General features: G+C 40.3%; 3 non-coding genes across 3 annotated transcripts; all 3 read right to left on the bottom strand.

Annotated features, from left to right (window-relative positions):
* Positions 1–3217: 3217 nt before the first annotated feature.
* On the bottom strand, positions 3218–3290 carry trnav-aac (transfer RNA valine (anticodon AAC)). The gene has a single exon. It is a non-coding gene; the product is annotated as a tRNA-Val (tRNA).
* Positions 3291–5267: 1977 nt separating this feature from the next.
* trnav-aac (transfer RNA valine (anticodon AAC)) lies at positions 5268–5340 on the bottom strand. The gene has a single exon. It is a non-coding gene; the product is annotated as a tRNA-Val (tRNA).
* Positions 5341–7317: 1977 nt separating this feature from the next.
* On the bottom strand, positions 7318–7390 carry trnav-aac (transfer RNA valine (anticodon AAC)). The gene has a single exon. It is a non-coding gene; the product is annotated as a tRNA-Val (tRNA).
* Between the last annotated feature and the right edge of the window lie 756 nt (positions 7391–8146).

The following is an 8146-nucleotide window of genomic DNA, read 5'->3' as shown; positions in this document are numbered from 1 at the left end:
GGTTGGATTCACGGTTAGGGAAGAAATTTTGATATCACCGTTTCTTATTCATGAATGCGATGTAATTTTATTAAATTAATTACATGCATCTAATGTGAATAAATAAGAACTGCTTTAATCACCATTAATTAACCGGTAACTTTATTTTGCGGAATGAAAGACATAATAATATGGTTACTGAGGGACAGTCGAAACTTCATTCATTTATTTTGCTCTTTGCATCTCCTGAACTGTTAACCCATGTCTCATTTTACACATTGCATTTCAGGAGAATGGTTTAAAATGTTCATTGCTTGAGAGAGCAGCGATCTTGGGCAACATTTGTAAAATTTAACGGGACCGGCTATTTCACAGAAAAAACCGATTCTCTCACATGATGTTTTCAGACCACACACTGACTGATCTTTGCTAGGCCCCAAGTGGATGATCTGACACTTGCCCGCGTTGAGCTCCATTATTCACTGGTCAGGGGAGATTTAATAGAGGTGATCAAAATTAAGGGGGAAACCGTTTCCACTGGCAGGAGTGTCAGCAGGGCTATGGGGGAAGAGCAGCGGAGTGGGACTGATTGGATAGCTCTTTCAAAGATGCAATATGAATTCCTCATTTTAACCTGCAATTGATAGATTTTAGTTAACCAACGGTATTAAGGGATCATTGAAGTCTGTGAGACACTTCATAACTGTTTCTATTATCATTAATCAACCCACAACATTTTGTTGCACACTGCAGGAATTGCTAACATGTATACCGGATGACAGTCAAACTTCAATAACTTTTTATAGAATCATAGAAAATTGCCTGAACCCCTGTGGTTAATGTAGGGAATTTTAATGGTTGAGTTCCGTATACACCTTGGAATTCTGGAAAACATGGTTTGTAGTTTGCAGAAACGGGGCTTAGATCTGCTGTTGTGAACCGAGGTAAAGCTGCAGGATCCTTGAATAATCTTTCACAATTCAACTGAAAGCAGCCGGAATGTGCAACTTTGAGAGGGGCTGTCTGCACGGCCAGGGCTGGAAACGGAAGTGAGCGAGCGAAACCGTCGTGTTCTGTGTGTGTGTACAACTATACAGAATAACACAAATGTAAAAGGACTTTGTTACATTGCATAACAAATGCGAATTGATCCATTTTTCTACGATTTAAATGAACATGATTTACAAAATGTTTCGCCCGGTTTCGAACCGGTGACATTTCGCGTGTTCGGCGAACATGATAACCACTACACTACGGAAACGCCGGATGAAACAGTCGCCTTTGGCAATAAATCTATGAATCTATGAAGAAAGTTATTTAAGTTTGACTGTCACCCAGCAAACATGTTACAATTTCCTTCAGTGTGCAACACACATTTTTGTTCGTTTTAATACAATTAATAAGATTCTCACAGACTTCAATTGTCTTTGTCAGAACTGAAATCCCTGACTGGGAATCAAACCTGATTGTTTTCAATGATGATTGGATTGTCCTATGAGGAGAGATTGAGTAGATTGGGCCTATAATCTCTGGAGTTCAGAAGTACGAGATGTGTTGTCATTGAAAGGTACAATTTTCTTGGAGGGCATGAAACGGTAGAAGATGAGAGGTTGTTTCCCCTGGCTGGAGAGTCTCGAACTAGGAGGCAGAGTCTCAGGATAAGGGGCCGGCCATTTGAGACTCAGATGAGGAGACATTTCTTCACTCAGAGGCTTGTGAATCTTTGCAATTCTCAACCTCAGAGGGCAGTGGATGCTCAGTCATTGAGTATATTCAAGAATTTGGGAGTCCTTTTACACAGAATACAGAAATTAACGTTTGTGAGCTCATCCTTTATATTGAGCGGTTTCTCGTCCTTCAATCGGTGTCAGCTTTCGCCCAGCTGTTACTTCACAGCACCAACTTCTTTGTAAGTTCGAACTCTGTCTCACCGCGGGCGCAGTCTGGGCTTTTTTCAATCCCCTTCAACACCGAAACACATTAAAGCAGTGATTTTAATTTAGTAGTGTGATATTTTTCGAGGCACCATTAAATGATTCAATAATTTATTCCTATCAGTTTTGCAGGCTGGGTTCGATTCACGGTTAGGGAAGAAATTTTGATATCACCGTTTCTTAGTCATGAATGCGATGTAATTTTATTAAATTAATTACATGCATCTAATGTGAATAAATAAGAACTGCTTTAATCACCATTAATTAACCGGTAACTTTATTTTGCGGAATGAAAGACATAATAATATGGTTACTGAGGGACAGTCGAAACTTCATTCATTTATTTTGCTCTTTGCATCTCCTGAACTGTTAACCCATATCTGATTTTACACATTGCATTTCAGGAGAATGGTTTAAAATGTTCATTGCTTGAGAGAGCAGCGATCTGGGGCAACATTTGTAAAATTTAACGGGACCGGCTATTTCACAGAAAAAACCGATTCTCTCACATGATGTTTTCAGACAACACACTGACTGATCTTTGCTAGGCCCCAAGTGGATGATCTGACACTTGCCCGCGTTGAGCTCCATTATTCACTGGTCAGGGGAGATTTAATAGAGGTGATCAAAATTAAGGGGGAAACCGTTTCCACTGGCAGGAGTGTCAGCAGGGCTATGGGAGAAGAGCAGCGGAGTGGGACTGATTGGATAGCTCTTTCAAAGTTGCAAAATGAATTCCTCATTTTAACCTGCAATTGATAGATTTTAGTTAACCAACGGTATTAAGGGATCATTGAAGTCTGTGAGACACTTCATAACTGTTTCTATTATCATTAATCAACCCACAACATTTTGTTGCACACTGCAGGAATTGCTAACACGTATACCGGATGACAGTCAAACTTCAATAACTTTTTATAGAATCATAGAAAATTGCCTGAACCCCTGTGGTTAATGAAGGGAATTTTAATGGTTGAGTTCCGTATACACCTTGGAATTCTGGAAAACATGGTTTGTAGTTTGCAGAAACGGGGCTTAGATCTGCTGTTGTGAACCGAGGTAAAGCTGCAGGATCCTTGAATAATCTTTCATAATTCAACTGAAAGCAGCCGGAATGTGGAACTTTGAGAGGGGCTGTCTGCACGGTCAGGGCTGGAAACGGAAGTGAGCGAGCGCAACCGTAGTGTTCTGTGTGTGTGTACAACTGTACAGAATAACACAAATGTAACAGGACTTTGTTACATTGCATAACAAATGCGAATTGATCCATTTTTCTACGATTTAAATGAACATGATTTACAAAATGTTTCCGCCCGGTTTCGAACCGTGGACCTTTCGCGTGTTAGGCGAACGTGATAACCACTACACTACGGAAACGCCGGATAAAACAGTCGCCTTTGGCAATAAATCTATGAATCTATGAAGAAAGTTATTTAAGTTTGACTGTCACCCAGCAAACATGTTACAATTTCCTTCAGTGTGCAACACACATTTTTGTTCGTTTTAATACAATTAATAAGATTCTCACAGACTTCAATTGTCTTTGTCAGAACTGAAATCCCTGACTGGGAATCAAACCTGATTGTTTTCAATGATGATTGGATTGTCCTATGAGGAGAGATTGAGTAGATTGGGCCTATAATCTCTGGAGTTCAGAAGTACGAGATGTGTTGTCATTGAAAGGTACAATTTTCTTGGAGGGCATGAAACGGTAGAAGATGAGAGGTTGTTTCCCCTGGCTGGAGAGTCTCGAACTAGGAGGCAGAGTCTCAGGATAAGGGGCCGGCCATTTGAGACTCAGATGAGGAGACATTTCTTTACTCAGAGGCTTGTGAATCTTTGCAATTCTCAACCTCAGAGGGCAGTGGATGCTCAGTCATTGAGTATATTCAAGAATTTGGGAGTCCTTTTACACAGAATACAGAAATTAACGTTTGTGAGCTCATCCTTTATATTGAGCGGTTTCTCGTCCTTCAATCGGTGTCAGCTTTCGCCCAGCTGTTACTTCACAGCACCAACTTCTTTGTAAGTTCGAACTCTGTCTCACCGCGGGCGCAGTCTGGGCTTTTTTCAATCCCCTTCAACACCGAAACACATTAAAGCAGTGATTTTAATTTAGTAGTGTGATATTTTTCGAGGCACCATTAAATGATTCAATAATTTATTCCTATCAGTTTTGCAGGCTGGGTTCGATTCACGGTTAGGGAAGAAATTTTGATATCACCGTTTCTTATTCATGAATGCGATGTAATTTTATTAAATTAATTACATGCATCTAATGTGAATAAATAAGAACTGCTTTAATCACCATTAATTAACCGGTAACTTTATTTTGCGGAATGAAAGACGTAATAATATGGTTACTGAGGGACAGTCGAAACTTCATTCATTTATTTTGCTCTTTGCATCTCCTGAACTGTTAACCCATATCTCATTTTACACATTGCATTTCAGGAGAATGGTTTAAAATGTTCATTGCTTGAGAGAGCAGCGATCTTGGGCAACATTTGTAAAATTTAACGGGACCGGCTATTTCACAGAAAAAAACGATTCTCTCACATGATGTTTTCAGACCACACACTGACTGATCTTTGCTAGGCCCCAAGTGGATGATCTGACACGTGCCCGCGTTGAGCTCCATTATTCACTGGTCAGGGGAGATTTAATGGATGTGATCAAAATTAAGGGGGAAACCGTTTCCACTGGCAGGAGTGTCAGCAGGGCTATGGGGGAAGAGCAGCGGAGTGGGACTGATTGGATAGCTCTTTCAAAGATGCAATATGAATTCCTCATTTTAACCTGCAATTGATAGATTTTAGTTAACCAACGGTATTAAGGGATCATTGAAGTCTGTGAGACACTTCATAACTGTTTCTATTATCATTAATCAACCCACAACATTTTGTTGCACACTGCAGGAATTGCTAACATGTATACCGGATGACAGTCAAACTTCAATAACTTTTTATAGAATCATAGAAAATTGCCTGAACCCCTGTGGTTAATGAAGGGAATTTTAATGGTTGAGTTCCGTATACACCTTGGAATTCTGGAAAACATGGTTTGTAGTTTGCAGAAAAGGGGCTTAGATCTGCTGTTGTGAACCGAGGTAAAGCTGCAGGATCCTTGAATAATCTTTCACAATTCAACTGAAAGCAGCCGGAATGTGCAACTTTGAGAGGGGCTGTCTGCACGGTCAGGGCTGGAAACGGAAGTGAGCGAGCGAAACCGTAGTGTTCTGTGTGTGTGTACAACTGTACAGAATAACACAAATGTAACAGGACTTTGTTACATTGCATAACAAATGCGAATTGATCCATTTTTCTACGATTTATATGAACATGAATTACAAAATGTTTCCGCCCGGTTTCGAACCGGGGACCTTTCGCGTGTTAGGCGAACGTGATAACCACTACACTACGGAAATGCCGGATAAAACAGTCGCCTTTGGCAATAAATCTATGAATCTATGAAGAAAGTTATTTAAGTTTGACTGTCACCCAGCAAACATGTTACAATTTCCTTCAGTGTGCAACACACATTTTTGTTCGTTTTAATACAATTAATAAGATTCTCACAGACTTCAATTGTCTTTGTCAGAACTGAAATCCCTGACTGGGAATCAAACCTGATTGTTTTCAATGATGATTGGATTGTCCTATGAGGAGAGATTGAGTAGATTGGGCCTATAATCTCTGGAGTTCAGAAGTACGAGATGTGTTGTCATTGAAAGGTACAATTTTCTTGGAGGGCATGAAACGGTAGAAGATGAGAGGTTGTTTCCCCTGGCTGGAGAGTCTCGAACTAGGAGGCAGAGTCTCAGGATAAGGGGCCGGCTATTTGAGACTCAGATGAGGAGACATTTCTTCACTCAGAGGCTTGTGAATCTTTGCAATTCTCAACCTCAGAGGGCAGTGGATGCTCAGTCATTGAGTATATTCAAGAATTTGGGAGTCCTTTTACACAGAATACAGAAATTAACGTTTGTGAGCTCATCCTTTATATTGAGCGGTTTCTCGTCCTTCAATCGGTGTCAGCTTTCGCCCAGCTGTTACTTCACAGCACCAACTTCTTTGTAAGTTCGAACTCTGTCGCACCGCGGGTGCAGTCTGGGCTTTTTTCAATCCCCTTCAACACCGAAACACATTAAAGCAGTGATTTTAATTTAGTAGTGTGATATTTTTCGAGGCACCATTAAATGATTCAATAATTTATTCCTATCAGTGTTGCAGGCTGGGTTCGATTCACGGTTAGGGAAGAAATTTTGATATCACCGTTTCTTAGTCATGAATGCGATGTAATTTTATTAAATTAATTACATGCATCTAATGTGAATAAATAAGAACTGCTTTAATCACCATTAATTAACCGGTAACTTTATTTTGCGGAATGAAAGACATAATAATATGGTTACTGAGGGACAGTCGAAACTTCATTCATTTATTTTGCTCTTTGCATCTCCTGAACTGTTAACCCATATCTGATTTTACACATTGCATTTCAGGAGAATGGTTTAAAATGTTCATTGCTTGAGAGAGCAGCGATCTGGGGCAACATTTGTAAAATTTAACGGGACCGGCTATTTCACAGAAAAAAACGATTCTCTCACATGATGTTTTCAGACAACACACTGACTGATCTTTGCTAGGCCCCAAGTGGATGATCTGACACTTGCCCGCGTTGAGCTCCATTATTCACTGGTCAGGGGAGATTTAATAGAGGTGATCAAAATTAAGGGGGAAACCGTTTCCACTGGCAGGAGTGTCAGCAGGGCTATGGGAGAAGAGCAGCGGAGTGGGACTGATTGGATAGCTCTTTCAAAGTTGCAAAATGAATTCCTCATTTTAACCTGCAATTGATAGATTTTAGTTAACCAACGGTATTAAGGGATCATTGAAGTCTGTGAGACACTTCATAACTGTTTCTATTATCATTAATCAACCCACAACATTTTGTTGCACACTGCTGGAATTGCTAACACGTATACCGGATGACAGTCAAACTTCAATAACTTTTTATAGAATCATAGAAAATTGCCTGAACCCCTGTGGTTAATGAAGGGAATTTTAATGGTTGAGTTCCGTATACACCTTGGAATTCTGGAAAACATGGTTTGTAGTTTGCAGAAACGGGGCTTAGATCTGCTGTTGTGAACCGAGGTAAAGCTGCAGGATCCTTGAATAATCTTTCACAATTCAACTGAAAGCAGCCGGAATGTGGAACTTTGAGAGGGGCTGTCTGCACGGTCAGGGCTGGAAACGGAAGTGAGCGAGCGCAACCGTAGTGTTCTGTGTGTGTGTACAACTGTACAGAATAACACAAATGTAACAGGACTTTGTTACATTGCATAACAAATGCGAATTGATCCATTTTTCTACGATTTAAATGAACATGATTTACAAAATGTTTCCGCCCGGTTTCGAACCGTGGACCTTTCGCGTGTTAGGCGAACGTGATAACCACTACACTACGGAAACGCCAGATAAAACAGTCGCCTTTGGCAATAAATCTATGAATCTATGAAGAATGTTATTTAAGTTTGACTGTCACCCAGCAAACATGTTACAATTTCCTTCAGTGTGCAACACACATTTTTGTTCGTTTTAATACAATTAATAAGATTCTCACAGACTTCAATTGTCTTTGTCAGAACTGAAATCCCTGACTGGGAATCAAACCTGATTGTTTTCAATGATGATTAGATTGTCCTATGAGGAGAGATTGAGTAGATTGGGCCTATAATCTCTGGAGTTCAGAAGTACGAGATGTGTTGTCATTGAAAGGTACTATTTTCTTGGAGGGCATGAAACGGTATAAGATGAGAGGTTGTTTCCCCTGGCTGGAGAGTCTCGAACTAGGAGGCAGAGTCTCAGGATAAGGGGCCGGCCATTTGAGACTCAGATGAGGAGACATTTCTTCACTCAGAGGCTTGTGAATCTTTGCAATTCTCAACCTCAGAGGGCAGTGGATGCTCAGTCATTGAGTATATTCAAGAATTTGGGAGTCCTTTTACACAGAATAAAGAAATTAACGTTTGTGAGCTCATCCTTTATATTGAGCGGTTTCTCGTCCTTCAATCGGTGTCAGCTTTCGCCCAGCTGTTACTTCACAGCACCAACTTCTTTGTAAGTTCGAACTCTGTCTCACCGCGGGCGCAGTCTGGGCTTTTTTCAATCCCCTTCAACACCGAAACACATTAAAGCAGTGATTTTAATTTAGTAGTGTGATATTTT

The sequence above is a fragment of the Somniosus microcephalus genome, unplaced genomic scaffold (genome assembly GCF_052327205.1).
Source record: "Somniosus microcephalus isolate GS21.2 unplaced genomic scaffold, FLI_Smic_1.0 unresolved_chr4, whole genome shotgun sequence".
NCBI classification, from domain to species: domain Eukaryota; kingdom Metazoa; phylum Chordata; class Chondrichthyes; order Squaliformes; family Somniosidae; genus Somniosus; species Somniosus microcephalus.
The sequence above is the reverse complement of the archived record's forward strand: the minus strand, read 5'-3'. Positions and strand labels throughout refer to the sequence as shown.